Source organism: Aegilops tauschii, chromosome 6 (assembly GCF_002575655.3).
Source record: "Aegilops tauschii subsp. strangulata cultivar AL8/78 chromosome 6, Aet v6.0, whole genome shotgun sequence".
Lineage (NCBI taxonomy): Eukaryota > Viridiplantae > Streptophyta > Magnoliopsida > Poales > Poaceae > Aegilops > Aegilops tauschii.
In genome coordinates this window covers 490,349,169-490,375,885 of record NC_053040.3, presented here as the reverse complement: position 1 = coordinate 490,375,885, position 26,717 = coordinate 490,349,169, and the positions used below count along the sequence as shown (strand labels likewise).

General features: G+C 47.4%; 1 pseudogene; it reads left to right on the top strand.

Annotated features, from left to right (window-relative positions):
* On the top strand, positions 1-26,717 carry LOC141026248 (uncharacterized; annotated as a pseudogene).

Below are 26,717 nucleotides of genomic sequence, written 5' to 3'. Positions count from 1 at the left end.
ATGCCCGGCCACGTCTGCCCCCGACTCTTCTACCTGGAGGTTGCAGACTACATTGAGGAGGACGACGTCGCCGCCGGGCTCGGCGACCTGGCCGCCCCAGCTGTCGCGGAGGTGTTTGACGCTGGTTGATCACCTCGAGGAGTTCAGCAAGCGCTTCCCAGCCTTACAGCTCGAGGACGAGATGTTTGTGTAGGCGGGGAGAAGTGTTATGACCGGCATATTAGGGGCTTAGCCCAATTATCTTATCGTTATTAGGGTCGTTTGCTTAGGAGTCAAGTAAACCTCTCTATATAAGAAGAGGAGATGTATCAATCTAATCAAGCAAGAAGCAATAAGACTATTCTATTGCCCGGCTCCTAGAGGAGCCGGAAACCCTAAACCCTAGCCGCCTCCTGCCTTCGCCGCCGCCGCACCTAGCGCAAGGGCGGCGCCACGCCGCCGGCCGCCGCGCTCCAGCCCTCGCCCTCCTCCCTCGTTCCCCTACAACCTACGCCTGAGACCAGGAAGAACCCTAGCTCCTATCAAAAGCCTTGGCCGATACAACAGCTGTAGCCAAAGCTGTGGCCAAAGTGGCAAAGAGCACACTGGCACGCAGGGATCCGGGTGGATGGCCCATTCGTCTCTTGAGCATGACGTTCTACTTGATAGACAATGTCCCCATATCAGTCGGGCATGCTGTTGGCAGTGCCATGGCAACATGCAAGGTCGAGAAGGCCGAATTCACTGTTCTGACAGAGAAGGGACGCCTAGAGTGCACCATTGACGATTCGGTGAAATACGGGGCACGGTTCGTGTCATTTTTTAATGAGTGTACGGATACATTTGCTGGTCTCACGCGCCTCTACCTGGCGAATTTGAGATTCGCTGAATCAGAATTTGTCTCCAACATCCTCGTCACTTGCAAGCGATTAAAATATTTAGGTTTTCTCAATTGCAACACAGAGAGTTGGATAGCGTTCCAAATTGAACACGCAGAACTCAGTGAGCTCAGTATTTTCAATTGCCGTTTTGACGTGGTCAAACTCGACTGGGTTCCGAAGCTCACTTGGTTGGTGTTTGAGTGTTGGATGTCTTTCAAAGAACCACCACTGTCATTTGGCTATGTCCCATTGCTCGATGTTCTGAGTGTTTCAAATGTTGCTCTTAGTTGGCATGAAATGGTCGAGTTAAGTACATTACTTCATGAGACCTTTGTTCGAGACCTGAGCTTGGGGTTTAAATGCGAAAAGGTAACTCAGGATGATTGCTTTGTTCTATCTTCACTTGTTCTCTACCCATCCTATCATGTGCTTATTGTTGCAGATTTGGGTTCAACCAGAGTGTCCGACCAGAAGGCTGGCATCTGTGTTTCATCAACTAAGGATTGTCAATCTTGTTGACATTCCTAAAGGGTATGATCTCACCTGGACAATGTTTATTCTGGAAGCGGCGCCGTCCCTGGAGGAGTTCTACATGACGGGGTGTTCTTACTGAAACTGTGTTCTATTATTTTATTTTTTCTGATGAGGGGTGACTCTACTACTCGACTGTATGTTCTTCTTACCAACAGCCTGTTCTATTATTCTCTTCTGTTTGAGGGGTTTCTCTATTATATCTCCATTGCATGGTTGCACGCCTGTGCTTTCACTTGGAGCACAAATGTCTGCCCGTGTATGCAAAATTAACCTGTTCCATCTACCTTTGTCCTACGGGTGGTAATGTAGGTAATGGATCATCCTTGTGACATGCAAATGGATCAGGACTAGTGCAGAACCGAGCTTTAGCGCCGGTTCGTAAGGGCCTTTAGTGCCGGTTCTACAACCGGCACTAAAGTGTGGAGACTAAAGGCCCCCCCTTTACTACCGGTTCGGCACGAACCGGCACTAAAGTGCCACCACGTGGCACGAGCCAGGACCGGGTGCTGGTAGACCATTAGTACCAGTTGGTAACACCAACCGGTACTAAATGTTTTGGGGGGGTTGGTTTTTTTTTCCCATTAATTTTGTGTTTTCCATTTAATTCTTTTTTGTTTGCTGGTATTTTACGATACTACATATTGTACACGTTATGCATATATGTAAATATATTTTCTCGTAGAACCGCATATATATATATATATATATATATATATATATATATATATATATATATATATATATATATATATATATCATCGAATGTCTCACAACCACCACCATTAATTATTCACACATACACATGTATATATATATACAATTTCTCCTACATGTTGCCTTGGTGCCTTCGGAGCATGATGACAAGTGGTTCATGGGGGCGGTAGCGGGTAATAGTATTCTCCTTTGGGATCTATGACCTGGTCGAGCAAAAATCCCGCTATTTCCTCTTGAAGTGCTAGTATGCGCTCCGTTGGTAGAAGCTGCTCCCGCACCTCTCTGAACTGTTAAGAAGGAGATCAATATGCATGTGTATTAGTTGTGTGACTAGATATCGATAATGGTGTAAAAATTTGTGAATAGTGTTCTGACAAACATATCCAGTCCTGTCTTTGAGATCTGCTCCTTTCGGACGCCATCATGTGAATGTTCTCGCAAACGTAGTATGCACACAGATCAGTCCCCGACGCCTGCTTCAGGGCCTTTACGAGAATGGAATTGAATCAGATAATGATTAATCAAGCATGATAATTAATTAATGGTATTGAAACAAGAATTAAAGAGATAGTAGCTAGCTAGCTAGCTAGTACTACTTAATTACTTACCTTGGGTCGATACCAAAACAGCTTTTTTGCCCATTTGCCTGGAGTCACCTTGATGAACTTTGCCCAATCCCTGCCCGCCGGCAAAGAAAATTAATAAAGGGGTTATTAAATAGTTCATATCAGGAAATGACGAACTAAATAGGCCGAGATATAGTTAATAATGATTGAAATTACCTGTTGACTATCCCAAACAAGATGGTGTAGTCACTTTCTTTTTTAAGTAGTGAGTCCAGTACTTCAACTTTTCCTTCTTCAACTTTAATGTCTAACAAGATCCAGTGGAAACTGCATGCGCACACGTTTGCATGTCTTAATTAAGTGGGCATGTGCATAACACTAATCAACTACCCTAAACCCTATACACTTAATTATTAACATCTAGCTAGCTAGTAAGCAAAAACAGAATTTGTAGTACAAGACAGTGTGACTCACAGGAAGTTGTAAGGAAGTAGTATATCTTCATTGGTATTGAGGCGCTTGAAGAACTCTAGCATGCTTTCATCTAAACTTGCTCGACAACTTGGAATATTCCATGTGTACTCATTAATGGTATTTGGGTCAATGAACCCAATGCCATAGCGTCCAAATTTTTTCATTTCATACATCTTCATCCTGCATAATACCACAGAAAAGAATATAGTGAGGATAATTATAGGTAATGATTGATCAAAATGATTACTACAGCTAGCTTGAGACTTAAATTACAGAAAGAAATCACTTACAGACAATAGCAACTGACGATAGATTTGTCGAGTGCGTCTTGATTGTATAACTGAAATAGTTCTGAATACTCAACGGACACAGCTTTCTCATGGAAGTAATGCTCCTCCTTGACATTCACCATGAGGGACTCTCGATTGGAAATCTTGGTAATGTTCATGTACCATTGATGCAATTCATACATTCTCGTTGGGAGGTTCTTGACCTCGTCTGGCTCGACCAAAGGTTGGCCCCGGACATATTTCCGTTTTATTTCCTCCTCTCTAAGCGGAGACATGGGCTCGATATCGAGGAGTTGTCCAACAGTGATCTTGAGCATTTCAGCCTGCATTATATGCTCCTCGGTTATTACCACATTGCCCAGCTGGGGAACGTAAACGGTTTGCCCACAATAATATTGGGCGCGCGTACTCTCATGTGTTGTTGGCACAACAAGCGGGGGGATCGATTGCGCCGCCTGTTCTCCCAGCTGGGGAACGGTTTTCCTGCATTTTTTTACAACAGCTTGTTGGCTCGAGCTCGAGCTCGCTTCTTTCTGTAGTCGTGCTTGATGTGCCTTCCTGATTTGGCTCATAGTCTGAGTCAACAGGCTTGGGAGCTGGTGGTTTAGCCATACGAATGAAGTGGTCAATCTTTTCCTCAGGCACTTTCTCCCTCGGCGGCGGTGCCGGTTTCGGTCCAAAATGGGCGTCCACTTGGGCCTTCACTATGGCTTCGTTTTGCTCCTCGGTCATGTCGTAAGGCCTCTGAGGAAGAGGAGCGAGGCTTGGACCATATTTATATCGCTTGTCTCCGCCTGTACTTCCTGTACTACCTCGACTTGTACCGCTACGCACCATAGCTGCGGCGTGTCTCTTCTGCGATTGCTGAGGCGGTGGAGACGGCTGACGTGGCTGAGTTGGAGCAGGAGGAGTGGCCTGACGCTGTGCCGGACTTGAAGCAGGAGGTGTGGCCTGACACGATGTCGGACTTGAAACAGGAGGAGTGGCCTGACGCTGTGCCGGACTTGAAGCAGGAGTCTGCTCACGCGTTCGTGGACTTGGAGGAGCGGGAGTCTGCTGACACAGTGGCGGACTTCGAGGAGGAGTCGGCTCACGCGTTCGTGGACTTGGAGGAGCAGGAGTCTGCTGACTCGGTGGCGGACTTCGAGGAGGAGTCGGCAAGACGCGGTGTCGCTGGACTTCGAAAGATGATGCAATCCTTTCTCCATAGGATGATACGATGTATGGCCTCTCCCAGTGTGTGCTCGTCGTCACCTCCAGGAATGTCAAGCTATAGCCCCGAATATGGGTCCACCACCTCATCAACCAAGACACGAGCATAGCCTGCTGGAATCGGGGTGCAATGGAAGGTTGCTTTGGGGGTAATTGTAAAAGCAACGGCGTCCGCCACCTTCATGGATATGTTCTTCATTTTGAAGTGTAGCTCACAGTTAGTGTTCTCTATGATGTCATCCACAGGGTATGTATACAGCAGTGCGTCGCCCGGGGCGGAACTAATGCTGCTTCTCGGCATGGATGGGACGGTGCTATCCAATGCTGGACGATCATCCGCTTGCTGCTGCCGCTGCTGAGACCCCCTTTCCTGGCTAAGTGAGTCGATCTGCTGCTGCTGCTGCTGCTGGAATTTGAGTGCCAAGTCCGCGTGCCTTGCTTCTAGGCCTTGAAGGCGTTCTGCATCCTGCTTCCTCTGCTCCTCCTCCAGCTTCCTCTTCTTCTCCTCCTCCATCTTCTTTCTTGCACGGGTCCTATAGTCGTCGTTCCATTCCAAAAAGCCCTCATACCAGGGAATAATGCCCTTGCCTCGTGTTCTTCCCGAGTGTTCAGGATTTCCCAGGGCGCGTGTAAGCTCGTCGTTCTCTCTGTTGGGCGTGAACACCCCCTTTCGAGCATCTTCTATTGCGTCAAGTAACTTTTGTTCGGCTCCTTTTAGACTTGCCTTCTTCGAAACCAGGCCTGTCTTCGGGTCCAACGCCCCCCATGCGCATAGAACCAAGTTCTACACCTGGGGGGCCAGCTCCTAGTAACCGGAGTGACCCCTACATCCTCCATCTCTTGCTCAGACTTATCCCAGTTAGGCATTGCCACCGCGTAGCCACCTGGACCCAGCCTATGGAACTGCGTCTTTTCTGCGGCATTGGCCTTGTTTTTTCTCGACCGTTCCTTAGATAATTCTGATTCCTTGAATTTCACGATAGTGGGCCAGTGTTCTCTTTGCTTCTCCAGTGTTCCCTTGAATTCTGGAGTCTTCCTTTCTGCAGCGAGGTAGTTAGCCTATACAGTTTTCTTGTGGGTGTTGAATGCAATTACCATCTTCTTAAGAGCAGCATCCTTGACTTTCTGCACATCTGCATCAGTGAAATAATCTGGTAGGGTGAAATGTTCCATCAGAGATTCCGAAAGCTTTTGTTCTGCTCTGTCGTCGATCCAAGTAACATCTGGACGTTTAGTTTTTGGCTCTTTCCATTCTTGAATGGAGATCGGGAGTTGGTCCTTCACAAGAACTCTGCACTGACGAACGAACTTGTTCGCAATGTTCTTAGGCGTGAGGGGTTCGCCACTAGCTTTGATGGAATCGATGTTGTACTTTACACCATCCTTCAACTTTTTGCCTGGGCCTCGCTTTGTCGTGCTGTCTGTAGAAGCAGATTTGCTCGATCCGGAGGGTTGAAAGAAGAAAGATCGATTCGTTAATATATCTTCAAATATATAAAAACATGTGATGATCACTAGATGCCTGCTTATATAAATATACCTCGCCGGTAGTCTTTGTTATTTCAAGATCAACATTGTATTTGTCATCATAATCATTGTCTGCGTCATCATAATCATAATCATAGTTCATGACTTCATCAGCTCGGTCGTCGAGATCGAATATCTTATCATCACCGTCCCCGGTATTGTTCAGATATTGGGAGCCGTCATCTGCTTCATTCAGATCATCTGGCCTGTTAGGGTTGCGTATGATCTCGAACAGGGCCTCTTCTCCCTCTCTGCCAGTATTGTCCGCCATAGCTTTTATTTAACTAATACAGAAGAAATATAAAACAATTTAGTATTCAAATTACAATGCATGGATGCAATCAATAAGGAAAAACTGAATCATATAGTACATAATATGCATCGTCTCGAATAATATATAATCTCGAATACATCGTCTCGAATAATATATAATCTCAAATACATCATCTCGAATAATACATAATCTCAAATACATCGTCTCTAATAATATATATAATCTCGAATACATCGTCTCGAATATTATATATCGAATACATCACTGGCTAGGTAGCTAATAAAGATCGAATACTACAGAAGAATCTAGGCCATTCGCAGTTCCTGGGGCGCGGGCGGTGGACACCCAAAGAGAAGGAACCATCACAGGATCATATCTCCGGTCATCTGCCCAAAGAACCTGCCAGGTATTGGAGAACCTGACGTCCATAGCAGCCATGTAGCGATGGACGTGCTCGTCCTCCTCCCTGACACGGCGACGCACCACCTCCGGTGGGGCCGGCTCCCTCTGCACCGAATGTGGCCCACGCGAACGCCACCAAAGGAGATCAGGGTCGACGACGGGACCCGAGGCCGGGTTCCTCACCAAGCGGCGCGCCCCTCCAGGTAGCACCTCCCAGTGCCAGCCTGGCGGAGCCCAGTCCCGGACATGGGTCAGCCGGACGTCGTCGCGAACGGGTCGACGGCGAGGATGCGGGCCGGGCATCGTCGAGAACAAATACTATATGCCCGCAAAAAGTAACATTTTTTAAATGATTGGATTGTGATAACTAAAATTCTATATGCAAATTCTAACAATTTGACATTAATCTAATTCATCTAGCTATTACTAATTCTAGAATTTCTAACATTTCTATATATATAACTAACATTTCTAATATTTCTATAACTAAAAAACAGAAAAATTTCTAACATTTCTATAAATATTTCTATAACTAAAAAACAGAATTTTTTTATAACATTTCTATATAACTAACATTTCTATAACATTTTTGATATTTCTATAAATAAAAAACAAAAAAAAATTCTATAACTAAAATTTATAACTAAAAAACTAAAAAAACAATGTGTGTGTGTGTGTGTGTGTGGACATGGCGGCCGGGGCAGGAGCTCACCGGCGAGGCGCGACGACTGGGGCGGCGACGGGGACGGAGACGGGCGGTGACGACGGGGATGGGGACGGGGCGACGACGACGGGGATGGGGACGGGCCGGGCGGGGACGACGGGACGACGGGGCGGGGCGCGGGGACGGGGACGGCCGGGGCGGCGACCGGGACGATGACGGACGGCGACGGGGGCGGCAATGAGGGGCGGCGGCGACGGGGCACAGGAGAAAGAAGCAGAGGGAGAGATGAGAAACTGGATTTGTTTTGAAGTGCTTTCTTATATAGAACACCCCTTTAGTACTGGTTGGAGCCACCAACCGGTACTAAAGGTCTGTTTTGGCCAGGCCAAGCGGCGGGAAGCGCCCCCCTTTAGTACCGGGTGGTGGCTCCAACCGGTACTAAAGACCCCCCCTTTAGTACCGGTTGGAGCCACGACCCGGTACTAAAGGGTGTGCGCTGCTAGGTGAGGGGGCGCAGAAGTTTAGTCCCACCTCGCTAGTTGAGGAGCGCCAAGACCAGTTTATAAGCCCCGGCGCGGGCACTGCATTGAGCTCCTCTCAAAAGCAGGCCTTCTGGGCCTACCTTTCCTACTCTGCCTGTGGGCCTACTGGGCTTGCGGACCTGCATCCTGGCCCAACTACAGGTTGGGTTTCTAGTCGTATGCAGGCCGCTCTGGCCCAGTAGGTGGGCTTTTTATTTTCTTATTTTTTTAGTTTTCAAATTTGAATAGTTTAAATTTTGAATTATTTGAAATTTGTGTGAATCACTAGTTTGTGAATAACTTAACCTTTTCTGAGTTCATTCGAAATGCTTTTCAAATTCAGGGTCATTTAGCTGAAAAAATTAGTAAATGCATGAAAGAATTTATTTGCACATAAAATTTCTTCGCGTTTCAAATGCCAAAACACATAACTACCCTAACTATTACAGAGATTCCCTCCTGGGTGTGAAACACACAAGAAAGTGATGATAGTGAAGCCGATCACATCCCAGATCTTTGGGTGCGAAACTTTTTCTTCGCGTGTGTCCCTTTGCGCCGTAGCCATGGAAAATCTTCATCATTTAACTGGATGCTCGGGTCAATATTCACTGTGAATGGAGCAATTTCATCAAACTTTTCATAATCTTCTGACATGTCTGTCTTGTCATCCACTCCCACGATGTTTCTCTTCCCAGAAAGAACTATGTGGCGCTTTGGCTCATCGTATGATGCATTCGCTTCCTTATCTTTTCTTTTTATCGGCTTGGTAGACATGTCCTTCACATAGAAAACCTGTGCCACATCATTGGCTAGGACGAATGGTTCGTCTGCATACGCAAGATTGTTGAGATCCACTGTTGTCATTCCGTACTGCGGGTCTTTCGTTACCCCGCCTCGTGTCATATTGACCCATTTGCACCAAAACAAAGGGACGTTCAAACCACGTCCATAGTCAAGTTCCCATATGTCCTCTATGTAACCATAATATGTTTCCTTTCCCGTCTTGGTTGTTGCATCAAAGCGGACACCACTGTTTTGGTTGGTGCTCTTCTTATCTTGGGCGATCGTGTAAAATGTATTACCATTTATCTCGTACCCTTTGAAAGTCATTATATTCGAAGATGGTAACTGGGACAGCGAGTACATGTCATCTTCAATAGAGGCGTCATGCATGGTACGTGTCTGCAACCAGCCGGCAAAACTCCTGGTTTGTTGACGTGTAATCTAGTCATCAGACCACTCCGGGTGTTTGGAGCGTAGAAAATTCTTGTGTTCGTCCATATACGGAGCCACCAAGGCGGAATTCTGTAGAACTGTGTAGTGTGCTTCAGTGAGAGAATGTCCGTCCATACATATTAGTTGATTCCCTCCTAGCGTGCCTTTTCCATCCAGTCTGCCCTTATGCCGCAATTCAGGAACACCAATCGGCTTAAGGTCAGGAATAAAGTCAATACAAAACTCAATGACCTCCTCATTGTGATGGCCCTTGGAGATGCTTCCTTCTGGCCTAGCACGGTTATGAACATATTTCTTTAAGACTCCCATGAACCTCTCAAAGGGGAACATATTGTGTAGAAATACAGGACCCAAAACGTTAATCTCTTCGCATAGGTGAACTAGGACATGCATCATGATGTTGAAGAAGGATGGTGGGAACACCAACTCGAAACTGACAAGACATTGCACCAAATCATTCTCTAACGTTGGTATGATTTCTGGATCGATTACCTTCTGAGAGATTGCATTGAGGAATTGTGACACCCAAATTTTATTTGGAGTTTTCACGAGGTTTTTTTTGACTTGAGGGGAGTGATTTAAATTTTTTTTTCTTCAAGAGATCTCTCCCTCTCATATATTTTCCTTATGGCAAAAGTTTTATTTGGATTCACCCAAGATCTGCCTTTGGCCTTGGGAGTTCTTGCTCTTCATTTGGGCTCAAGACAAAATGTTTTTCATTTGAGAGAATAACCTTTGAAAATCCTTTTTGAGAATGCACTATGGCTTTTGGAAAGTCCTTTGCCACTTTCAACTATTCCTTCTTGCCATGGCATTAGTGCAAATCCTCTCTCCTAACCCTTCCCTCACCTTTGGATCATGATTTGCATCAAATCCAGCAAGTTGAACCTCCTCATGTGATCATTTCCATTCAAATCCTATTCAAATAAATTTCTGTCTTCTCTTATAGCACTTGGAGATTTACAAAGGAACTCCTTTTTCTGTTTTGATTTTTGCCACCAAACCTTTTTCCCCTCCTAGTCCTTTGAACCCTCAACCTAGAACCATGAAGATCCACTGGTCTCCAGTTCAAAATTTTCAAACTACATCTGCTGCAAGTTTGGACCAGATTTGCCAAATTTGGTGAAATTCATTCAAAACCTTCTCCAAAAATTCCAAGTAAATTCATGCAGCCTCTGGGTGCTTTGAGTGATCGTCTCACCAAGTTACAGCTCCAGAAAAATTTATCTCTTTACCAAATCCTTCTGTCGAACACCTGCAGTGCATGGTCACTGTCAAGTTCAGTTAACTTCAGAGTTCAGTCAGTGCTCACTGTCGTTTTCTTCAGAGATGGGCATCGATCTCGCCAGTGCCATCGCGTCGCCTTGCTCCTCGTCCTCGCCCTCTTGTTCCTGCACCGCACGAGTGCCTGGCATCTTGCGGGCGTCGGCGACGAGCAGCAGAAGGTGCGCCGCCCCGTGACCGACGCCGGCGGCGGCTTTGCGGGTGCCAGCGGGAGACACGGCGCCGACGACGCCACCCAGTGCCGCCCAAACCACCGGAGCCCGCCGCGTGGCCTTCCACTCCCCCGAACGCGCTGCCGCTCTCGTCGTGAACCGCAGGGCGCGGAGCGCGCTCTCTGCCGCCGTTGAGCCCGTGCGGTCACCTCACCGTGGACCGACGCCATTACGCCAAGACCAACCCCGCTCAGCTGCAAATCGAGTCCAGTAACATCCACCGATGCTGCTCGACCGCTCAAACCCCCTGCCAACCCACTGCTCCGCCGTAATCGCTCGCCGGAGATTCTCCGTTCACGGCCACCCCGTCGATCTGCCTATAAATAGGGGCCCCGAGCTTCAACTCGAGCACCCACCAGCCCTACACTTCCCCTAGAGCACGCCTAGCCACTGGAAGAGCCCCGAGGAGGTCTCCTTCCTCAACTCCGGCCGCCGCGACCCGCCACGGGATCCAGCCCGATTCGCCCCCGTGTGTGCTCCGCAGCCTCCATTCTCGTGCCAGTAGCCTCACCTTGCATCCCTCGTTCTGACCCGCACTTCAATTTGAAGCTTGCAGCCCTCCACCGGAGTTCCCCATCCTCACCCGAACCGCCGTCCGCCGGAGAAAGTGTCGCCGTCGACGTGGTGCTCCCCGTTGGACGAGTCCACCACCCACCGACGCAGAAGAAGACACTGAAGCTCTTGGTACCCTCCGTTTCTCCTAACTCGCCGTGGTTTGATGCCGGCGTCCATCGCCGTCTTCGGGCGCCGGCGAGCCTTTTCAAACCTGACATGCGGGCCCCGCGTGTCAGCCTCTGTTTTATTTTCCCCGAACCGTTTTCTATTGGCGCCTTCGGGCAAAATACGTTTTCCCCTTTGCGCTTGCGCATTCCCAGCCGAAGCGTTTTCTGTTTTCTCAGTTAAAACCCTGGAACTTTTCTGTTTCATTACAGATAAGTCCCTGGACAGAAACCTTTATAACTTTTTAATAAAAAGGTATTTTTGAGTGATTCTTTTTCTGACAATCTTCAAATTTTGTCTAGTTTTTTATGGGATTTATTTGAAAAATATTTGGCAAAGTTTCTGTGCATGTGTTGGTTTTTCACGTTAGAACCCGTTTCGTGATTGTCGTAGGTTCCGGGAGAGGCGACGGAGCCGCGAACTTCGCCGAGCTAGACTCCGACTTCTCCGAACCAGGCAAGCATGTTTGAACATTTGATATGGCAGATGTTTTGCATGTTCATGTGAAAGTTTGTGCGTGGCATGTGAGTGTCGATAAAAACCTCGTTGCTTGTAAGGCAACGACCCGGTTGTTCCGAAGTTGCGATGACCTCTGATGAGAGGTGGCCTAATCATGTAGTGACATGAAGGGCAGCAAGGTGGTACTGTTGTAGCATGCCAGCCTTGCGTCATCCGACTCTCTTCGACGTTAACGTGGTTGGAGCCACGTTATCGATCTTTTCGCGCATGTTCCAAAGTTGCGATGACCTCTGATGAGAGGTGGCCTAATCATGTGGTGACATGAAGGGCAGCAAGGTGGTACTGTTGTAGCATGCCAGCCTTGTGTCATCCGACTTTTCCGACGTTAACATGGTTGGAGCCGTGTTATCGTCCCTTCCCCTTTCCGTGCTACCACATGTCTCATTGCCAGGATACGGTTTAGTAAGTTGGTAACCTCTTTCCGTGTACACACCAAACAGAGAGGCCGGGATGATGGTACCTTGGCCCAGGATTAAAGCCAGTCATTCGGTCAGGGGGCATGGGTGTTTCCGGTTGGGACCGAGAGGGGGGGGCACCCCCTTATAGCGCGCGTATAGAAATTTGATCCCATGCTACGCGAGGTTGTAGCCTCCCCGACTCAAGGTTTTTCCTGAATGTTGCCGAGGGTGATCCCTGGCTTCGGATGGTTAAATTGGGTGTGTACTGGTTAGACGTGTTCCTTCCAGAACACCGTAGACGGAACTAGTCCCCGTGACTACTGAAATCCGTTGGCTGTGGTTAAGTACAAACTCTGCAGAGTCAATTCTTTCCAAATCATCGTATCCATGATCAGTAATGTAGACTTTATATCCAAATCTATCCGTGTGAAAAACTTGCCCCCGGTGAACAAGCTCAAGTGGTAAATTCAATTTCATTGTTATTCCTGTGGATGGACTAACATTATATTTGTCTCGTGCTTGTGATAAGTTATATTCCCGAACTATTGTATTGTTGTGTTACCATATAAGCCCTTTATGAGACGTCGCGCAGACGTCCGACTGTGGCGTGTACTCGTTTCTCACTTTAAATATAAGCCCTTTATGCGATGTCGCTCAGACGTCCGACTGTGGCATGTACTGTCTTTATTTTCTGTTATAAGCCCTTTATGTGGTGTCGCCCCGACGCCCGACTGCGGCATTGTTATTCCGCATTTTCCGCTCGAGGAGTCTTTCAGACACTCGTTTGGCACCAGTATATTATTCCGCATTTCCCGCTCGAGGAGTCTTTCAGACACTCGTTTGGCACCAGTATTATTATTCCGCATTTTCCGCTCGAGGAGTCTTTCAGACACTCGTTTGGCACCAGTATTATTATTCCGCATTTTCCGCTCGAGGAGTCTTTCAGACACTCGTTTGGCACCAGTATTATTATTCCGCATTTTTCGCTCGAGGAGTCTTTCAGACACTCGTTTGGCACCCGCATTACTATTCTGCAGTTTCCGCTCGAGGCGTCATTCAGACCCTCGCTTGGCACCCAGTATTTATTATCTCTATGTCTGATCGCTCTGGTTAACTTGTTCATGTGTTTCATGTTTGCATTTGTTATACCTTATGTCCGAACTGTCTTGCGAGTACTTTCATAGTACTCACCTGGCTTGTTGATTTGGCCAGATGTTGACGAAGGCGATCTCTTGGATGAAGAGTTTGATAGCGCGTCCGACGCCTAGAGGAGTCCCAGTCAGTCCTGCGCGATCCCGGATATTGGTCACTTATGTTGTTTACGCTTCCGCCCCCCCGCAATAAGTCTTCTCGAGCCTCACTCCGACGCTCGATGAGTTGTAGTTTTCTGGAATCATGTCACTCGCTTTGCAGTGATATTTCCACCACCGTTGTTATCGTGAGTTAGAAGTTTGCCACCCTATCCGCCGTATTGTTTTATCGGCGTGCATGTAATAAATTGTCGGGCAGTCTCTGCTCAACTTTGTATTATATTTAGTACTCCTGGTATTTTTTTCTGTAACCAATGTATTGTCTATCAGTGAGAAGGAATTCTTCCTCGCTGGTCCGTAACAGGGATTGGTTTCTCAATAATTATTTTATTGAAAAACCGGTCGTGACAAGCTTGGTACCAGAGCCAGGCTGACTGTAGGAAGCCACTAGGTGCGATCGCTAATCGGTTATTAGCGTCTTTTGTGCTGTTTTATCTGTACGCTAGTTTGTATTGGTGTGTTTGCTGCCTTCCGGAGTAGTACGCTAGTTTTAATAACATGTCAGGATTGTGTACGCGCATCCTGAGTGCTGTATCGTGTGTTTGCTTTTCGCATGAAAGTTTTGTGTTAAGCACTTCTCCTCAATGAAAAATCATTTGTGTTGCCTTTGCAAGGGTTTCCTCGTGCTACACAGTTTTTCTCATGGGTTTTGCAAATAATACCCCAGACTGGAAAAATGTCTCGCCCATGGACTCGCTCCATGCCCAATCAGCCAGAAGAGGTTTACGGGACACAGACCAGCAACAATTTCACTCAGGGTCAGTCCAGCCAACAAGATAGCGAAGCAGCACTGTCTCAAGTATGCTGTCTCTTCGAGCAAAGTCAGCAACAACACCAAGAGATGATGAACCATGTCATCAACATGGGAAACCACCGTGAACACTATCAACCACATTCCAAGTTATCCGAGTTGCAGAAGACTCGCCCCTCAACTTTTGCTCACACCGATAGGCCACTGGAAGCCGATGATTGGCTTCGTGAGATTGAAAGGAAACTGATTATTGCTCAATGCTCAGATCATGAGAAAGTGCTTTATGCACCACACTACCTTACTGGAGCAGCCGCAGCATGGTGGGAGAACTTCCTACACATGCATCCCAGGGAACACAACATCACCTGGGAAGAGTTCAAGGAAGGTTTCCGTGGGGCACACATCCCCAGGAGCATTCTAAAGATCAAGAAGAGAGAGTTTGATGACCTGAAGCAAAGAGGCATGTCAGTGACAGAGTACAATGGTCAGTTCACCCAGCTATCTCGTTATGCCTACGACGAGCACATGACAGAAAACAAGAAGATGGGAAAATTCCTGGACGGCCTGGCACCAGCGCTAAGATGCCAGCTGATTGTACACACCTTTCCGGATTTTAAGACGCTGGTGGACAAGGCCATCACCTTGGAAAATGAGCGTTGTAGTCTGGAAGATATCCGCAAGCGGAAGAGGGACAAGACGACTCTTGCCCGCAGCAACCGAGGCAAGGCTGAGGTCCCAAGGACAGACACAAGGAGATCCACGACTACTGAGCCAAGGCCCGTCGGACAGTTTCATGCCAAGGACAAAGAGTTCACATACCGTCCAGAAGTCACCTGCTATGCTTGTGGTCAGCAAGGGCATTATGCTAAACAGTGCCCGAAGCCAAGAGACTCGGCACCCAAGCCGAACAATGGTGGAAACAATCCCGCCCCCAAGCGCAACAACTTCAATCCCAACAACAACCACAGGAAGGGTCACTTGAACCATGTGACCAGGGAAGAAGCGCAGAATGCCCCAGACATCGTGCTCGGTACGTTCCCTGTCAACACAGTACCTGCCACGGTTTTGTTTGATTTTGGAGCTTCCCATTCGTTCGTTTCGAAGAGTTTTGTTTCGCAACATGGTTTTCCGATACTCCCCTTGGAAAAGTCTATGATCATCAAGTCCCCGGGAAATAAGCAAATCGCCCAAGGTTACTGCCAAGAAGTGGTCATTGAGTTCGAAGGACTACAATTCCACGCAAATCTCATCGTGTTGGAAAGTAAAGGACTGGATGTCATTTTAGGGATGGACTGGTTGACCACCAACAAAGGATTCATTGACTGCTTCAATCGGACAGTGATTCTCACTCACCATCACGGCAAGACAATAAGAGTCTCCGCTCAAGAAAGGCCACGGTCACAGAAACCAAAACTGAACAAAATGGACATTGCAGAACTGAGAAAAGTTCCAGTGGTATGCGAGTTCCCTGATGTGTTCCCGGAAGAACTACCAGGTATGCCACCAGACCGAGAGATCGAATTCAGCATCGAACTAGCACCTGGCACCGCTCCCATTTATAAGAAGCCGTATAGAATGGCACCCTCAGAATTGGTGGAGTTAAAGAAGCAGATAAAAGAATTATTGGACAAAGGATTTATACGAGCCAGCTCCTCACCATGGGGTTCGCCCGTATTGTTCGCCAAGAAGAAGGATGGGACACTGAGACTATGCATAGACTATCGAGCCCTCAATATGGTCACCATCAAAAACAAATACCCGATGCCACGGATAAATGATTTGTTTGACCAGCTCGCACAAGCTAAAGTATTTTCAAAGATTGATTTGAGATCAGGATACCATCAACTGAAGGTACGAACAGAGGATATCCCCAAGACAGCATTCACTTCCAGATATGGGTTATACGAGTTCACAGTGATGCCTTTTGGTCTAACAAACGCCCCCGCATTTTTCGTCCACCTCATGAACAAAGTGTTCATGAAATTCATGGACAAATTTGTGGTGGTATTCATTGACGATATTCTGGTTTACTCAAGGACACCCGAAGAGCATGCTGAGCACCTCAGAGTGGTTTTGGGAGAATTGAGGAAGCATCAGTTGTACGCCAAGTTTAGCAAATGCGAATTTTGGCTAAGACAAGTTGGTTTCTTAGGCCATATACTGAACCAAGAAGGCGTAGCCGTAGACCCAGAAAAGGTCAAGGCCATACTGGACTGGAAACCGCCCGCCAACGTCACAGATGTGCGGAGTTTCCTAGGAATGGCCGGATATTACAGGAGATTTATTGAAGGATTCTCCACTGTGGCAAAACCTATGACCCAACTGCTCAAGAAGGACAAGAGATTCGTATGGACGGAAGCATGTGAGCAGAGCTTCCAAGAACTCAAGAAAAAACTGACAACCGCACCAGTCTTAGCTGTGCCAGACATACACAAGAGTTTTGAAGTATATTGTGACGCGTCCCGAAAAGGTCTCGGATGTGTACTAATGCAGGATGGCAAAGTTGTCGCATATGCCTCCAGGCAACTGCGAAAGCATGAGGAAAATTACCCAACACATGACTTGGAGCTAGCAGCGGTCATACATGCACTCAAGGAGTGGAGGCACTTTCTGTTGGGAAATCGTTGTGAAATATATACGGACCATAAGAGCCTCAAATATATCTTCACACAGCCAGAGCTGAATTTACGCCAACGACGCTGGTTGGAACTGGTCAAAGACTATGACGTCGGCATCCACTACCACCCAGGAAAAGCAAATGTAGTGGCCGATGCCCTTAGTCGAAACCCCAGCCCAGACAGTGACGGTCAGCAAAACTTGAGGCCTGAGTTTCAGCGAGAGTTCGCTAGGCTCAACATAATGTTAGTCTCCGAGGGCACCGTATCAAACCTGGAGATACAACCCACCTTGATGGAACGAATTAAGAAGGCCCAACAGGGACATCCCAGCATCGAAGGCATAAAGAAGAAAATGAATACTAGTAAGACTTCAGAGTTCGTCACAGACAGTGAAGGAACATTGTGGTACCGAAACAGACTTTGCGTACCTAACATTGAGGAACTCAAGCAACAGATCTTGACGGAAAGCCACACCGCTCCATATTCGATCCATCCTGGAGGAACCAAAATGTACAAGGACATCCAGGAAAGATTTTGGTGGCACGGTATGAAAAGAGATATAGCCACATTTTTTGCTTGTTGCGATTCATGCCAGCGTATCAAGGCCGAGCATCAAAAGCCAGCAGGGCTACTCCAGCCAAACCAAATACCGGAGTGGAAATGGGATGAAATAGGAATGGACTTCATTGTCGGATTACCCCGATCACAACGCGGAAATGATGCCATATGGGTCATCACAGACCGACTAACCAAGGTTGCTCATTTCATTCCCGTGAAGACTACCTACTCCACTCAAAGACTGGCAAAGCTCTATCTATCTCGTATAGTTTGCTTGCATGGAGTCCCGAAGACTATAATATCAGACCGAGGCACCCAATTCGTCTCCAAATTTTGGGAACACCTACAACAAACTCTGGGCACGCAACTAGCTTTCAGTACAGCATACCACCCTCAGACAGATGGACAAACAGAACGTGTAAACCAAATCCTAGAGGATATGCTAAGAGCCTGTGTGCTCACCTATGGATCCAGTTGGGAAGAGAGTTTGCCGTATGCCGAATTTGCGTACAACAACAGTTACCAAACCAGTTTGCAAATGGCACCCTTTGAAGCATTGTACGGACGGAGGTGTCGTACCCCATTGAATTGGTCAGAAACAGGTGACAGCCGTATCTTCGGCCCAGATATGCTTAAGGAGGCCGAGGAAAAAGTTAAACAAATCAGGGACAGACTCAAGACAGCACAGAGCCGACAAAAGAGCTACTATGATCAGAAGCATCGTGAGGTCAGCTTTGAACCTGGTGATTCCGTATACCTCCGAGTATCTCCTATGAGGGGTCTGCAACGGTTCAAAATAAAGGGGAAACTAGCCCCAAGATTTATTGGACCATTTTGTGTGAAGGCACGAAGAGGCACGGTAGCCTACCAACTAGACCTACCCAAGGAGCTATCAGACGTCCATGACGTATTCCACGTCTCGCAGTTGAGGAAATGTGTGAGTAACCCGGAGAAACATGTACCTCATAAGGACATTGATATGCAACCAGATCTCACCTACAGAGAAAGGCCAGTAAAGATTTTAGAAGAGTCTGAACAGAGGACCCGTCAGAAAACGACAAAGTTTTTCAGGGTCCAGTGGAGCAACCACACCGAGGATGAAGCCACATGGGAAAGGGAAGATTTCCTCCGAGCAGAGTATCCATATCTATTTGAGGATCAGCAGAAATCTCGAGGACGAGATTTTTCCTAACGGGGTAGGTGTTGGGACACCCAAATTTTATTTGGATTTTTCACGAGGTTTTTTTTTGACTTGAGGGGAGTGATTTAAATTTTTTTTCTTCAAGAGATCTCTCCCTCTCATATATTTTCCTTATGGCAAAAGTTTTATTTGGATTCACCCAAGATCTGCCTTTGGCCTTGGGAGTTCTTGCTCTTCATTTGGGCTCAAGACAAAATGTTTTTCATTTGAGAGAATAACCTTTGAAAATCCTTTTTGAGAATGCACTATGGCTTTTGGAAAGTCCTTTGCCACTTTCAACTATTCCTTCTTGCCATGGCATTAGTGCAAATCCTCTCTCCTAACCCTTCCCTCACCTTTGGATCATGATTTGCATCAAATCCAGCAAGTTGAACCTCCTCATGTGATCATTTCCATTCAAATCCTATTCAAATAAATTTCTGTCTTCTCTTATAGCACTTGGAGATTTACAAAGGAACTCCTTTTTCTGTTTTGATTTTTGCCACCAAACCTTTTTCCCCTCCTAGTCCTTTGAACCCTCAACCTAGAACCATGAAGATCCACTGGTCTCCAGTTCAAAATTTTCAAACTACATCTGCTGCAAGTTTGGACCAGATTTGCCAAATTTGGTGAAATTCATTCAAAACCTTCTCCAAAAATTCCAAGTAAATTCATGCAGCCTCTGGGTGCTTTGAGTGATCGTCTCACCAAGTTACAGCTCCAGAAAAATTTATCTCTTTACCAAATCCTTCTGTCGAACACCTGCAGTGCATGGTCACTGTCAAGTTCAGTTAACTTCAGAGTTCAGTCAGTGCACACTGTCGTTTTCTTCAGAGACGGGCATCGATCTCGCCAGTGCCATCGCGTCGCCTTGCTCCTCGTCCTCGCCCTCTTGTTCCTGCACCGCACGAGTGCCTGGCATCTTGCGGGCGTCGGCGACGAGCAGCAGAAGGTGCGCCGCCCCGTGACCGACGCCGGCGGCGGCTTTGCGGGCGCCAGCGAGAGACACGGCGCCGACGACGCCACCCAGTGCCGCCCAAACCACTGGAGCCCGCCGCGTGGCCTTCCACTCCCCCGAACGCGCTGCCGCTCTCGTCGTGAACCACAGGGCGCGGAGCGCGCTCTCTGCCGCCGTTGAGCCCGTGCGGTCACCTCACCGTGGACCGACGCCATTACGCCAAGACCAACCCCGCTCAGCTGCAAATCGAGTCCAGTAACATCCACTGATGCTGCTCGACCGCTCAAACCCCCTGCCAACCCACTGCTCCGCCGTAATCGCTCGCCGGAGATTCTCCGTTCACGGCCACCCCGTCGATCTGCCTATAAATAGGGGCCCCGAGCTTCAACTCGAGCACCCACCAGCCCTACACTTCCCCTAGAGCACGCCTAGCCACTGGAAGAGCCCCGAGGAGGTCTCCTTCCTCAACTCCGGCCGCCGCGACCCGCCACGGGATCCAGCCCGATTCGCCCTCGTGTGTGCTCCGCAGCCTCCATTCTCGTGCCAGTAGCCTCACCTTGCATCCCTCGTTCTGAACCGCACTTCAATTTGAAGCTTGCAGCCCTCCACCGGAGTTCCCATCCTCACCCGAACCGCCGTCCGCCGGAGAAAGTGTCGCCGTCGACGTGGTGCTCCCCGTTGGACGAGTCCACCACCCACCGACGCGGAAGAAGACACTGAAGCTCTTGGTACCCTCCGTTTCTCCTAACTCGCCGTGGTTCGACGCCGGCGTCCATCGCCGTCTTCGGGCGCCGGCGAGCCTTTTCAAACCTGACATGCAGGCCCCGCGTGTCAGCCTCTGTTTTATTTTCCCCGAACCGTTTTCTATTGGCGCCTTCGGGCAAAATACGTTTTCCCCTTTGCGCTTGCGCATTCCCAGCCGAAGCGTTTTTTGTTTTCTCAGTTAAAACCCTGGAACTTTTCTGTTTCATTACAGATAAGTCCCTGGACAGAAACCTTTATAACTTTTTAATAAAAAGGTATTTTTGAGTGATTCTTTTTCTGACAATCTTCAAATTTTGTCTAGTTTTTTATGGGATTTATTTGAAAAATATTTGGAAAAGTTTCTGTGCATGTGTTGGTTTTTCACGTTAGAACCCGTTTCGTGATTGTCGTAGGTTCCGGGAGAGGCAACGGAGCCGCGAACTTCGCCGAGCTAGACTCCGACTTCTCCGAACCAGGCAAGCATGTTTGAACATTTGATATGGCAGATGTTTTGCATGTTCATGTGAAAGTTTGTGCGTGGCATGTGAGTGTCGATAAATACCTCGTTGCTTGTAAGGCAACGACCCGGTTGTTCCGAAGTTGCGATGACCTCTGATGAGAGGTGGCCTAATCATGTAGTGACATGAAGGGCAGCAAGGTGGTACTGTTGTAGCATGCCAGCCTTGCGTCATCCGACTCTCTTCGACGTTAACGTGGTTGGAGCCACGTTATCGATCTTTTCCCGCATGTTCCAAAGTTGCGATGACCTCTGATGAGAGGTGGCCTAATCATGTGGTGACATGAAGGGCAGCAAGGTGGTACTGTTGTAGCATGCCAGCCTTGTGTCATCCGACTTTTCCGACGTTAACATGGTTGGAGCCGTGTTATCGTCCCTTCCCCTTTCCGTGCTACCACATGTCTCATTGCCAGGATACGATTTAGTAAGTTGGTAACCTCTTTCCGTGTACACACCAAACAGAGAGGCCGGGATGATGGTACCTTGGCCCAGGATTAAAGCCAGTCATTCGGTCAGGGGGCATGGGTGTTTCCGGTTGGGACCGAGAGGGGGGCACCCCCTTATAGCGCGCGTATAGAAATTTGATCCCATGCTACGCGAGGTTGTAGCCTCCCCGACTCAAGGTTTTTCCTGAATGTTGCCGAGGGTGATCCCTGGCTTCGGATGGTTAAATTGGGTGTGTACTGGTTAGACGTGTTCCTTCCAGAACACCGTAGACGGAACTAGTCCCCGTGACTACTGAAATCCGTTGGCTGTGGTTAAGTACAAACTCTGCAGAGTCAATTCTTTCCAAATCATCGTATCCATGATCAGTAATGTAGACTTTATATCCAAATCTATCCGTGTGAAAAACTTGCCCCCGGTGAACAAGCTCAAGTGGTAAATTCAATTTCATTGTTATTCCTGTGGATGGACTAACATTATATTTGTCTCATGCTTGTGATAAGTTATATTCCCGAACTATTGTATTGTTGTGTTACCATATAAGCCCTTTATGAGACGTCGCGCAGACGTCCGACTGTGGCGTGTACTCGTTTCTCACTTTAAATATAAGCCCTTTATGCGATGTCGCTCAGACGTCCGACTGTGGCATGTACTGTCTTTATTTTCTGTTATAAGCCCTTTATGTGGTGTCGCCCCGACGCCCGACTGCGGCATTGTTATTCCGCATTTTCCGCTCGAGGAGTCTTTCAGACACTCGTTTGGCACCAGTATATTATTCCGCATTTCCCGCTCGAGGAGTCTTTCAGACACTCGTTTGGCACCAGTATTATTATTCCGCATTTTCCGCTCGAGGAGTCTTTCAGACACTCGTTTGGCACCAGTATTATTATTCCGCATTTTCCGCTCGAGGAGTCTTTCAGACACTCGTTTGGCACCAGTATTATTATTCCGCATTTTCCGCTCGAGGAGTCTTTCAGACACTCGTTTGGTACCCGCATTACTATTCTGCAGTTTCCGCTCGAGGCGTCATTCAGACCCTCGCTTGGCACCCAGTATTTATTATCTCTATGTCTGATCGCTCTGGTTAACTTGTTCATGTGTTTCATGTTTGCATTTGTTATACCTTATGTCCGAACTGTCTTGCGAGTACTTTCATAGTACTCACCTGGCTTGTTGATTTGGCCAGATGTTGACGAAGGCGATCTCTTGGATGAAGAGTTTGATAGCGCGTCCGACGCCTAGAGGAGTCCCAGTCAGTCCTGCGCGATCCCGGATATTGGTCACTTATGTTGTTTACGCTTCCGCCCCCCCCCCCCCCCCCGCAATAAGTCTTCTCGAGCCTCACTCCGACGCTCGATGAGTTGTAGTTTTCTGGAATCATGTCACTCGCTTTGCAGTGATATTTCCACCACCGTTGTTATCGTGAGTTAGAAGTTTGCCACCCTATCCGCCGTATTGTTTTATCGGCGTGCATGTAATAAATTGTTGGGCAGTCTCTGCTCAACTTTGTATTATATTTAGTACTCCTGGTATTTTTTTCTGTGACCAATGTATTGTCTATCAGTGAGAAGGAATTCTTCCTCGCTGGTCCGTAACAGGGATTGGTTTCTCAATAATTATTTTATTGAAAAACCGGTCGTGACAGGAATGCACATAGCTTCACAATGGCTAATCGAACGTTATCCGGTAGAAGCCCCCTCAATGCAACCGGAAGCAGTTGCGTCATAATCACGTGGCAGTCATGAGACTTTAGGTTCTGGAACTTTTTCTCTGCCATGTTTATTATTCCCTTTATATTCGACGAGAAGCCAGACGATACCTTAATACTGAGCAGGCATTCAAAGAAGATTTCCTTCTCTTCTTTGGTAAGAGCGTAGCTGGCATGACCCTGATGTATGTCGTCTTTTCCGTGCATACGTTGCTGGTCCTCCCGTGCCTCAAGTGTATCTTTTGTCTTCCCATACACGGCCAAGAAGCCAAGCAGGGTCATGCAAAGATTCTTTGTCACGTGCATCACGTCGATTGCGGAGCGGACCTCTAGGTCTTTCCAATAGGGCAGGTCCCAAAATATATATTTCTTCTTCCACATGGGTGCACGTCCGTCAGCGTCATTCGGAACAGGTTGTCCACCAGGACCCTTTCCAAAGACTACCTTCAAATCCTTGACCATATCATGTACATCAGCACCAGTACGGTGGCGAGGCTTCGTCCAGTGATCCGCCTCACCTTTGAAATGCTTGCCTTTCTTTCTTACGGGATGCCTGCTCGGAAGAAATCGACGATGTCCCAGGTACACATTCTTCCTACAATTGTCCAAATATATACTGTCGGTATCATCCAAATAGTGTGTGCATGCGCGGTATCCCTTGTTTGTCTGTCCTGAAAGGTTACTGAGAGCAGGCCAATCATTGATGGTCACGAACAGCAACGCCTTTAGGTCAAATTCTCCCCCCATGTGCTCATCCCACGCACGTACACCTGTTCCATTCCACAGCTGTAAGAGTTCTTCAACTAATGGCCTTAGGTACACATCAATGTCATTTCTGGCTTGCTTAGGGCCTTGGATGAGCACTGGCATCATAACGAACTTCCGCTTCATGCACAACCAAGGAGGAAGGTTATACAAACATAGAGTCACAGGCCAGGTGCTATGGTTGCTGCTCTGCTCCCCAAAAGGATTAATGCCATCTGCGCTTAGACCAAACCATACGTTCCTTGCGTCATCTGCAAACTCCTTCCCGTACTTTCTCTCGTTTTTTCTCCACTGCGACCCGTCAGCGGGTACTCTCAACTTTCTGTCTTTCTTACGGTCTTCTCTGTGCCATCGCACCGCCTTGACATGCTCTTTGTTTTGGAACAAACGTTTCAACCGTGGTATTATAGGAGCATACCACATCACCTTGGCAGGAATCTTCTTCCTGGGGCGCTCGCCCTCGACATCACCAGGGTCATCGCGGCTGATCTTATAGCGCAATGCACCGCATACCGGGCAAGCGTTCAAATCCTCGTACTCACCGCGGTAGAGGATGCAGTCATTAGGGCATGCATGTATCTTCTGCACCTCTAACCCTAGAGGGCAGACAACCTTCTTTGCTTTGTACGTACTCTCAGGCAATTCGTTGTCCTTTGGAAGCATATTCTTTATCATTACCAGCAACTTTCCAAATCCCTTGTCAGATACACCATTCTCTGCCTTCCATTGCAGCAATTCCAGTGTGGTGCCCAACTTTTTCTTGTCAGCTTCACAATTCGGGTACAACAATTTCTTGTGATCCTCTAACATGCGCTGCAACTTCTTCTTCTCCAAATCACTTGCGCAGTTTCTCTTTGCATCGGCAATGGCCCGACCTAGATCATCAGCGGGCTCATCTGATGCCTCTTCTTTAGCTTCTTCCCGCATTGCCGGCTCAGCTTCTTCCCCCATTGTTGTATCATCGTATTCAGGGAACCCATGGCCAGGATAGCTGTCGTCGTCCTCTTCTTCTTCATTGTCTTCCATCATAACCCCTATTTCTCCGTGCTTGGTCCAAACATTATAGTGGGGCATGAAACCGGACTTAAACAGGTGGACGTGAATGGTTCTTGACGTAGAGTAATTGTGATCATTCTTACAGACAGCACATGGACAAGGCATAAAACCATCCGCCCGCTTGTTTGCCTCAGCCGCAAGCAGAAAAGTTTGCACGCCATTAATGAACTCGGGAGAGCATCGGTCATCGTACATCCATTGTCGGCTCATCTTCATTACACAACACCGAAAAGACCAAATTAATACAAGTTCATACATAAAGTTCATACAACACTTAAATGCAACAAACAAATAACTCTCTAACTAAAGCATTTAAATTCAACAACAAATGCGATCAAGATCGCAACTAAGGTAACAATTGATCCAACAGCATAATGATACCAAGCCTCACTATCAATGGCATATTTTCTAATCTTTCTAATCTTCAAGCGCATTTTCTCCATCTTGATCTTGTGATCATCGACGACATCAGCAACATGCAACTCCAATTCCATCTTCTCCCCCTCAATTCTTTTCAATTTTTCTTTCAAATACTCGTTTTCTCTTTCAACTAAATTTAACCTCTCGACAATAGGGTCGGTTGGAATTTCCGGTTCACAAACCTCCTAGATAAAAATATCTATGTCAACTTGATGGGCATATATTGTCATAAACATGAAATGCAACAACTAGTTTTAAAAGAGAATATACCACATCCGAATCATAACAAGACGAGGGCCGACGGGGACGGATATCAAAACCATGGCACTATGTATAACAAACAACGTACGGGTAAGATAATTATACGAGTAACTATATATCCAAATCACATAAACATCAATTTGGTAATGTAAAACATTCATGAACAAGAGGCTCACCACAAGGTGGTGCCGGCGACGGGACGGTGCGGGCGATCGACGGTGGTTACGACGGAGATTTAGAAAGCACTAAGTAAACCACACCTACATATGCAAACTAAGTGTTATTTTTTACCTCAAATTGCATATAAATCAAATACTAGCACATATATTTCCTCCCAAATTACTAAACTCATAAATTAATCACTATACAAAGCATTGCAAGAGCTAATCTAGCAATGAGAGATAAAAGGACAAAGTTGCTAACCTTTGTGATCATTTGAATGGATGGGGGCCTTCAAATCTTGACAAATTTTTGGCAAAATGTGTGATGAGCTCGAGAGGAAGAGGGGAAGAACAGAGAGGAGAGGGGAAAGGGGAAGAACAGAGCGAGCTCAGATGGACGAAGGGTTTATGTAGGACGACCTTTAGCACCGGTTCGTGCCACGAACCGATACTAAAGGTGCTGGAGGGGCCCCGGACTGAGAACATCCTGCCACCACTCACTTTAGTACCGGTCCGTGGCACGAACCGGTGCTAAAGGTTCCCCACGAACCGGTACTAATGAGAGCGGCCAGCTAGCCGTTGAAACCGGCACTAATGCACACATTAGTGCCGGCTCAAAATCAAACCGGCACTAATGTGCTTGACATTTGACCCTTTTTCTACTAGTGAGAAGAGGAAGGCGAAGTCGTATAGCGAGCACAAGGGTGTTGAGTGAGAATCACCTATATCGAATTTCCAGCACCACCGTCTGACCAAACTAATCATCTTCTGTTTTCAGCCTGAAGACTACATGGTGAGTCATGTCAGGCGTGTCTTGAAAGCGGCAGTGAATCTAGGGGATGTGTACCTGTATTTCTAG